The sequence below is a fragment of the Rattus rattus genome, chromosome 1 (assembly GCF_011064425.1).
Source record: "Rattus rattus isolate New Zealand chromosome 1, Rrattus_CSIRO_v1, whole genome shotgun sequence".
NCBI lineage: Eukaryota > Metazoa > Chordata > Mammalia > Rodentia > Muridae > Rattus > Rattus rattus.
In genome coordinates, this window is record NC_046154.1 from 161,595,651 (window position 1) to 161,605,254 (window position 9,604).

Consider the following 9,604-nt stretch of genomic DNA (forward strand, 5'->3'; position numbering starts at 1 on the left):
CATCATTCCTCTCATGAACTTTCTGTTCATTTGGTAGTGTGGTAGCAGGAATTACAATTGTACAAGTAGAAATAATCTGAAACTAAAATCAGGATAACAAGGGACTCTTAGAGAATGTGATTTTTATACTTAAAATATTATTAGTAGAAATAAAGTCATTTTCATCTGAATAATTGTTATTTAAGAAATAGTATCAAAGAATAAAATTAGTTTCCTAATTTTATTATATTTCCCTTAGAAAAATAAATTTAGAAACCAATATATTTTACCTTATATTTCTACTTATTGTCTTTTGTTCCATCTTATTAGTAAGTATAAAACTTTTAATAGATATTTGGAAAGAGTCTACATAGAGAAGGGCAGAGGTTTTCATTAAGCTCTGTCTTCAGAGGTCCACTTTCCTCATGGTCATGTAAATTTCTTTGAGGAAAACAGGATCCTCTGAATCACGGTTTTGAAGGCTTGTTTTATTTGCTGGTTCCTCAGTGTATAGATGAAGGGGTTCAGGAGAGGAGCCACTGAAGTTATAAGCCCAGCTACTCCTTTGCTTAAAGCCACCCTCTCCCTTGCAGAAGGCTTAATGTACATGAAGATGCAGCTGACATAGGAGAGGGAGGAAACTATCATATGAGAGGAACAGATTGAAAAGGTCTTTTTTCTTTGATTTGTGGAAGAAACTCTCAGAATTATTCAGATAATATTTGTGTAGGAAAGAATAATTAATGTCAAGGTGACCATGAGTGTTATTACAGCTAACAGACATGCCCTGAGTTCTAGAAAGTGAGAATTTGGAAAAGAAAGCTGCATAATTGGAGAAGAGTCACAGATAAAGTGATCAATTATGTTTGAGGCACAGAAGTCTAACTGTAACAGAAGGATAATTGGTGGAAAATTAATCAGGCATCCTGTAAACCATGAGCAAAAGACAAGAAGAATGCATACAAGGTTGCTCATGATTGTTGTATATTGGAGAGGTTTGCACATGGCCACATAATGATCATAGGACATGGCAGCCAGAAGGTAAAATCCAGTCACTCCCAAGAAAATGAAAAGAATAGCTGAGCCACACAACCACTGTAGGAAATAGTTCTGTCTCTTGTCACAATAGTGACAAGGAACCTAGGGATGTAGACTGATGTGAATGATATTTCTAGTAGTGAGAAATTACAAAGGAAGAAATACATTGGTGTCATCAGATGGGCATCTGAGTGGGTGAGGATGATAATGATGAGGTTCCCAGTCACACTTAGCATGTAGGTAACAAGAAGAAAATTGAAAACCACAAACTGCCACCGTGGATCATCTGTCAATTCAAGAAGAATAAAATCAGTCACTGCTGTGGAATTTCTCATAATAGTCTCTGCTTCTAAAGACATTTCCTAAATAGATTAAAAAAATAAGAAATCAACTTTGCTAATAAAGATATGCACTTGTTATGTGTGTCTGATTTATTTTTTTTCTTTTTTTCAGAGCTGGGGACCGAACCCAGGGCCTTGCACTTGCTAGGCAAGCTCTCTACCACTGAGCTAAATCCCCAACCCCTGATTTATTTTTTTACCATATTGTCAGATACATCTATAATGCTACAGATTTTAAGATGGCTATTTCTCCTCAGTAAAGCTAGATATTATTATACAATGTATGCATTAGTACACAGTGCTATTCATTATTTTATATTTATAACATAGTCAATGTAATCCGAATATGTTCAGTGAGTATAAATTTGTAGTTATATAGGATAAATAAATTTAGATAACCAATGGGTACTGTGTATATTAACTAAAGCACAATTAATAGTGTTGTATAGTTTACTAAAACTTACTTTTGGAGGACACTTTATGAACAGTTGCAGCAAAAGGAAAAACAATAACTAGAAAATGATGGAGAAAAATAATTTTCTTTGTTGTAGGAGTCATTTTACTACATATATGTATCAAGAAATACCTGTATACTTTATATATCTAACAAATAAAATACCTGGGTTAAACACATATATTTAAGAATTATTGTTGCCATCATTATTTAAAATTGATTTTGTGGTAAATAAAATGAAATACTTTAAAATGCTCTGTTCTTACTCACTTCATAATCACAACTTTGTTTTCTTCACCATGTTCTCACAAGTCTATGTCTATTGAGTAGTTCCTGAAAAAAGAAAATGCCCAAGAACACATTTTCTGTATAGTATAAAAGATTTTCATTTATAGTGCTTTCCTCTACATTTTAAATTTTTTTCTTTCTTATCTTTCTTTTCCTCTTTTCAAAAGTTTATGCTTCTTGGATATAACTCTATGGTTTGGAGAAAAGTGTTCCTTGTCTGTACATGTGGACATGTCTGATAGATGAAAGACACTTTAGTGTAATCTCAATGTTTATGTTGTAGGACATTTCTTGTCTGTTATAATTATTCCTTGTAGGAATCTAATTACTCTATTATTTGATCTATTTAATTTACCACATTTCTATCTTGAAACTGCAGCATGACATATAAAGCAATACTTACATAAATGACCTTATCTTATTTTGTCAGTCAGACAGGTCTTGTTATATTGGCATTCTGGCTTTGAATTCATAATTTCATGTCTCAACACCATGAACTATGAGACTACAGATGTGTACTGTTAATCCAGGCTCTAATTTTATTTGATGAAATTATAAGTGTCCTTACCTGTTCTACTTTCAATGCTTTAATGCACTTTTAATGCAACATTATTTATTCTCTTTGTAAAAAATAAACAACACCGTTCAAAATTCAAGGCAACTTTTCAGGAGGGAAAGATTTATTTTATTTCCATAATTATTTCCATAATTTACATCCATCATAACTTTTGATGTCATATGGATGTTTTTATTTTTAACCTGTGTATTCATGAATGAAGTTATTTCAAAGTTTTAGTTTTGCCTCTATGTCCACGTAACTTGCCCCTGTCTTCTCTGTTCTCTACAAACAAATTTTTGCTCAGAATGAACTACTGAGAAGCAGTATAATATTTTCTCGGCATTAGTTGATTCATTTTAAGGGTCAATATATTAACCTCAAATTTTTACCTACAGGTTTTCTTGCAAGTGAAGTGGTCTCACTTTCTGTCTTCTGTTCTTTGTGATCACATATGGCAGGTCTACAGCTTCTTGTCTTCTGGTTTTACATGTTTGTCCTAATCTTTGCAATCCAGGTCATGAAATTCACATGCAATACCAAAATAAAATATACATGTTTAGTATACCAAAGACTGTTTTCAGTTTTGTACAAATTGGTCACATGGTTTCCATAAACTCAAATATATTGCAAGCCATTGAAATGATGAGAACATGAAAAAGTATTTAATCCTATGTCTTATATAGTTTTGCTACAATGTAAACATTTCATTGCAGTGCTAAATTTTTCCTTAATTTTTAAATGTAATTGAAATTTATTGTTCAATTATATGTTGCTTTTACAGACCACAAATACGTACTTGAAAAGCAAATATTATGTTCCTGAAGAAAACATACTTACATTTTACTGCATATTACTGAAATAGTCACTGTTATTTCTACTATCCTATTAGATTGTCTCTATATCTTTTAGCACTTCCATAAAATATTAATAAATTATTAATTAATAAAATTATTTTAATTAATAAAATATTAATAATTAAATAATTAATTAGTTAATAAAATAATTAAATATATAAAATCCTAAGAATTATTTTTTAAAAGACACATATCAAATCATTTCTCCTCATGAATCCAAGTACAAGTAAGAACCTATGGTCCAGATTATTCTATTTCCGTACCTAAAGAAATAATACCTTGATAGTTAAAAATGAATTATCATTTAAAATGTTAATATAATTTCTTTAATAGCTTGGTGGCGGAGATGATAGATTGATGCTACAGCAATGCTGTTCAGGCTAGTCCTAATTTTATCTGTTATATTTATCTTGGACCCAAGAGTTGAATGAGTAAACAGGAAACATCATGGAGAATAGATCCTCAGGATACTTAGTATTAATGTGTCCAAGTTATTGCATATAATTTAGAGTAGATTATGACCTGAAATCAAAGCAGAAAAATAAAAAAAGAAATCATTTATATTTTATAATATACAATAACTTTAAAAATAGAAGAAAATGTTTTACATGTGTGCATACATTTATACACATAAAATAAGCAAACAAAATATAGAGATGAATAGCTTCTAAATGGCAACATACTAAACTGTGAATGAGTGAGATGTTTCTATTTTAGAGGCAAATGATAGTTAATCATGGGATTTTAGAATGATTGGAGGTGCCCATTAGCCTGAATGATGAAAGATATCAGACTTTTCTTTATGGTTTTATATCCTTCAACAAGTTGTGATTATAATTACTACCATTTATTCATTCAAGCATTATTTTCCAAAATTCATCTGTTTTAAGTTCTTATCCCTTAAATATTTTATGTCTTTGAGTCTATATGCCTAAGATTCTAGGCATACAGAAATACTAAAGGCAGTACTTATTTAGATTTTACTTTTAGTAAACAGAGTGATAATTAGATACAACTTTGGAGTCTGTTCTATTTTCAATTCCAATGCTGACAACCTTCTTTCTGCACACTTACCATCTTTTATTTTGAATTTTTTGATATTATAATATAATTATAAAATTTCTTCCTTCTCTTTCATCTCTCTAAACCTTCCTATGTACTACCCTTTGCTCCCTTTCAAGTCTCTGGCCTACACAGACACACACACACACACACACACACACACACACACATACACACACACTCACACAAACACACATACACACCTCAATATATAAATATAACATCCTCAGTCTATGTAATGTAATTATTTGAGCTCAATAAAATACTTTATTGGTTCAAAAACCTGTGATCATACATGTATCTGTGTGTGCTTGGAATGTGTAATAGATTTAAAATTACCCTGAGATGGTCTATAATTATGCCTAGGTTAAAAAGTTGGGTTTTGTTTTATTTTTCGTGTCTATTTTATATATTTGCATTTGAAATATTATTCCTCTCTCTTGTACCTCCCTCCCCTTCCTCCTTCTATATGTCTTATTACTATGTATGTTTCAGATATGGCCATTCGATTTTGGATAAACAATCGGCATTCTCAGTGGACATACTGGATATATAGTCTTATATAATGTGTTTTTTGTAGACAACCAGTGTTTCATTGCCTAATAGAATGGATTAGTCCATATCAAACTTTTCATTAAGTGGTCATAGATTCTTAGTATTTTAAGATCTGTTTCTTAAGGATACTTGTAATATCAAGTGATATGGCTTCACTCTATGTGGTTACACATAATATCACACAACATACATTAAAGAATGGCTAACTTTGCAGAATGATCTTAAAGCCATTGACCAAACTTATTACTCAGGAGAGCAACCTTTATAAATTCAATGTTATTAGTGTACGTTTAGGACTCCTTTCATCTATGATATCTAAACTGGCACCTTAGATGCATAACTATTCTTGAGTTAGAAGTTTAAATCTCTATGAATATATATGACTTGAAGAATGAAGTAACAATTATAACTGGAAAAGTGCTGAATATAGTCTCTGCATGTAGATAAGCATAATCTGAAGTATTTTGAAAAGTGAAAAATGAATATATACATAAATTATTTAAAATTTTATGACTCTGAAGAACAATGCAATTTACATAAATAAATCATTAAGGTTTATTTTCTTTAATGTTCACATAAGAAAACTGAGCTGCTTCCATTGCAATTAAGAGAGTACCAAGTAAGGCAGTACAAAAAGGCAATTATTCTGTTATCACTATTAAGGTGCATAAGCTCTATTGGCTCTGAAAACACTGAATGAGAAAATGGCTATACATCACTACATATTTTGAAATTAAAACTAAAACTAATAGTTACACTTTATTAAGTATATCAGATATGTAGATATTTTGTGAGGGTTTCATAGCAGTAGAGAACGTTACGCTCCCAAGTTGTCAGACATTGAAACTATCTCATTGTATGATTAGGCAAGTTGCCAAGGTTACATGAAGAGTTTACACCCTAAGACTCTACAGAGCTAGTGAGGAAATAGCTGAGATCATACTTTGATTATTACCAATAAGATCTGAGGAGTGAGGCAGAAGTTTTTGTTAATTAAATTCTGTAGCATAATGTATTTTGCTATCATCTTATATCGAAATATTCCAAATTAAGAAAATACCAAAAGTGTTCTGTTCAAGATAATTTGATCACAGGAATTAAAATGGTGGCATAGTGAGAAAAGAAAAGAATTTTTCTCTGTCTATGCCTCCAGTAGCAATCCTGGAAGATATATCTTCAAAGAAGAGAGAAAGAGAATGTGCACTTCCAGTCTTTGAATAAGCATTTTTTTAAAAAAAATCATTCAGTACTGTTGAAGGGTTATTGAAAATTGCCTCCATCAGTTTGGTAAGTAAAGGGTAAGCAAACAGACATGGGAATACTAATAAATAGAAAAATGTAGTTGTACTTCACATAGTTCTTAGTCTCCATCAGAGAAGCTTCTTTTACAGTGGGTTAAATACACAGACCCATAGCTGGTCAAACAGCAGGAAACAAGTGTTTATGGAGTACTCAGCCACAAAAGCATCACATCTGAGTCACAAACTCTCCTTGAAAGGCTCAGAGACAATGTGGGAGACAGAATTAAAATGACTAAAAATGCTAAGAACCAGAGTATAAAGACTAGGCAAAAGTGTCTCCTGGACATGGCAATACAGTTACATCTATTCCATCCATGTGTAGCTGCTGCAGTTGCCTACACGAGGTCTGTACACGATTGAGCAAAATCAACACTCTAACATGGAAGTGGCGGGCACAGTCAGACCCCCACATCTAGCTAAGGAGCTGTTGATAGCTGATAATTACTACCTGAGTCAGGGACAGTTTTCTTTAGGAATATGGTCTAATGGATGGCCCAACAACCATATGCATCTGGGTATCAACAAGCAAGTTATAAAAATATTTGAAGCTGGGCCTACTTTCCCTTAGTCACTTCTCCATTTTTGTCCCTGCAGTTCTTTTAGGCAGAAACAATTATGGGTCAGAATTTTTGACTGTGAGATGGCAACCCCTTGCCCCACTTTTCTACTGGAGGTGGACTCTAGAAGTTCTTTCTCCCCACTGTTGGGCATTTCAGCTAACATCCCTCACTTCGAGTACTGAGAGTCTCTCACCTTCCAGATCTCCCAGGCAGCATACATTAGCTGGTCTAAACCAGCCCCCCAACAGACACAAACACACACACACACACACACACACACACACACACACACACACAGAGAGAGAGAGAGAGAGAGAGAGAGAGAGAGAGAGAGAGAGAGAGAAAGAAAAGACCTAGTAAAGACCTGCCTGGCCTGGCCTTAGTGAGAGAAGATGCACCTACACCTGAAGAGACTTGTGGCTCAGGGTGTGAGGAGGCCTAGCAGGATGAGGCTGGGGCTAGGGATACAGTGGTCTTGGAGACTAAGGAGGAAGTATGGGATAAGGAAATGTGGGAAGGCAGACAGGGATGGTGATAACGTCTGGACTGTAAGAAAAAAATGATTAAAGATAATGAGAGAGAGAGAGAGAGAGAGAGAGAGAGAGAGAGAGAGAGAGAGAGAGCAATTTCAAGCTGGGAAGGAATTAGGGGGAGGTGTATAGGAAGGTATGTGGAGGAGGAGAATGATGGATGGATACTTTGTGTGCTTATATGAAAATTTGAAAAATAAATAAAAATGTATTTAAAATAAACTGATCACTGAATTATATACATGAAAGATGTATGTTTTTGTATAGAAATATAGCAAAAATTAAAAATAAATAAAACCCAATAATTCTTTAAAGAAAGAAAAGCTGCCTTGTCTAGTCACAGTGGGAACTTTTAAGTCGAGTCCTAAGTGACTTGTTGTGCTTGGGGAAGGATACTACAAAATAGGGCTCCTCTTTCTCAGAAGAGAAAGAAAGAGGAAAGGGGGTAGAATCTATGTCAGGAAGAACTGAGACCGATATTGGGGTGTAAAGTGAATAAATAAATTAAAAAAATGTTTGAAGAGTCAGTTACAGTTTTAAGAAAACTATATAGAATATAGAAATAAATATTATATTTGAGAAAATTTATTGATACTGGGATCAGGGAGCAGCTATTTTGAAACTTTTATTTGCTTATTAATTTAACAAATAGATTTTACTGAATGAGTATAATTTAATACATCCTTTGGGAGACAATAATGAACCCAATTCTCTCTTTGCTTTAAAAATATTACAGCTATTAACAGCTTTAAAACTGAAATTCCAGTACCTTGTAAAAATTCCTTTATATGGATGATCGTTACCTCCACCATCCTAGAACACAAACTTTTTAAATGTACTTATGAGGGTGATGTACTTCCTATTGCTTAGGCTCCAATGGGTCAAATGCATTGATAAGAGAGAGTAATGTTTCTCACTATAGAAACAGAACTAAAAGAAAAAATAATAATCCAAGCTTGAGGCTACATGACTTTGGGAATATTAACATAAATGATCCAACATTAGAAAGCCTTAAGACTTCATGAAAAGTTGGTGAGAATGGATAAGCAGTATCTATAAGTGAGATAATGAATCAACAAATGTAAAGTCTGTAGAGATGGCTGAAGTTGGTGGTTCAGAGAAATCCAAACATGATAGTGTTTTGATCACAAGATAAAGGGAACTATAATACAATGAAAGTGTGCTACAGTCCTGCTGTTACATTTGAGATAATTGAGGAAAGAGATGGGGAAGTTTAAATTTCTGTAATTAAATGGTTTTCTTTGTTGTCCAAGATGTTTCAAAGCAATAATTCTTGTCTCTTAAACCTTTGCTTTCTCTGGGAGATGTTTATTTAAAAAAATCACTATGAGTCTACCCTGATGATTTGTAAGTATTTATTTAATACTTTTGTGAGGGACTACATCATCTCAATCGCCCTTAATTTTGAAAATCTATTATTGTTGTGCATATTTTTATCTTGTAAGGTGTTTCCCGTTCAATGGGAGTGGATTCAGTGGCTTGCTTGTTGAATTATCACCCTGATTGGAATTACTGTTCAGATACATATTGTCCATGTGTTATGATTTATTTCCTATTACCCTTTTTGCTTCTTTAAAAGAAAGAGTAAACATTTTCACTTAAAGGGGATTGCTCAAATCTTAGACAGAAAAAAAAAACCTTCAACATAATTCATATAAACAAAATATACTGCTTGTAGTGTTGCTCTATTTTGTTTAACAAATGGAATGAATAAAAGCAGTTATTTTATAGAAACAGGGTAATTATTATTTTATTCTCTCTATTCATGTAACCACACACTTTATCTGTCACTTTTGCAACTTTGTGATTTGAATTCATGGTAACCTTTTTTCAGAGTGTCCATTCAGTTACTTTTTTAATACACCAACTACGAATCATTACTGTGTCATACAGACATTGTACGCAATCCTTTTATACTGACATAGAACTCGATCTATGGGTTTGTTTTTAAGTCCTTCAGCTAAAGAACTTTGTCAAAATGTGGAAATGGTTCCATCCTAAAACCCAATATTTATCACAAAATTACAATTGGGGAGGGGGTGATAGAGAAAGGAAAAAAGCC

General features: G+C 32.9%; 1 pseudogene; it reads right to left on the reverse strand.

Moving 5' to 3' along the window:
* Positions 1-408: 408 nt before the first annotated feature.
* LOC116889950 lies at positions 409-1,376 on the reverse strand (annotated as a pseudogene).
* Between the last annotated feature and the right edge of the window lie 8,228 nt (positions 1,377-9,604).